Raw genomic sequence first — 873 nt, 5'->3', positions numbered from 1 at the left:
AAAATGTTACAACATTAATGCAGAAAGTATTAACACCAAAATTAGATTACACGAAATATTAAATCTTGAACATTATCTTAGACTAAGACAATAGAAAGGCACTGGAAAAAATTATACAATCACTTGCTTCACTGGAAACTAATTTATGAAAATATTGAACACACTAATGATTGAACCTTTAATTAAATTTACATAAAAGTAACTGATACACTTATGTCTTTTGAATCACACTAGGTAACCAATCAGCTAAGCCAAAATAGATACACTTCACTTTTAAGCTAATTTTCCCAGGGCCAGTTACAAAAATTTATATTATACAAGTACTTGAATTAACACAATACACTTGAAATATTTTTTAATGGATTCATTAACGTCTGAACACACTATACATAATATATGTTGGATAGAAATCATTAATCACGTTTGAGAAGGCACACACTTGACGCACTTGAGAGGAGAGAGATGAGCGAACTTTGGCTCTTTCAAAGGGACAGGCTGGATCTCTTTTGCGGCTCATGCATTCATAGGGGCATATTTAAATTGACTTGGAATAATTCCAGAATCTTCCAGTCTAGCCTACTGGAAGCGTTGGGGTCAGGCTTACAACGCCAAAGTTACCAACTAAGGAAACTGAACAGGGGAACAAACCTTGCTTGCGAGGTAACCCTCTCTCAGCTAACTCCCCCTACCTACTCCTGGAAATATCGAAAAAAGGAGTAAATCTATTTTCAGAATATTCATGCACATTTTAATCATGTGGGAATATAAACATGATGTAATACCTCATATCATTACCTCGTGTGTGATACAGCATACCTAAAACGAGTTTACATAAGACTTTGTAACAATATACATGAAATAAAAAAGTTAATC

The sequence above is a fragment of the Palaemon carinicauda genome, chromosome 1 (assembly GCF_036898095.1).
Source record: "Palaemon carinicauda isolate YSFRI2023 chromosome 1, ASM3689809v2, whole genome shotgun sequence".
Classification (NCBI taxonomy): domain Eukaryota; kingdom Metazoa; phylum Arthropoda; class Malacostraca; order Decapoda; family Palaemonidae; genus Palaemon; species Palaemon carinicauda.
The sequence above is the reverse complement of the archived record's forward strand: the minus strand, read 5'-3'. Positions refer to the sequence as shown.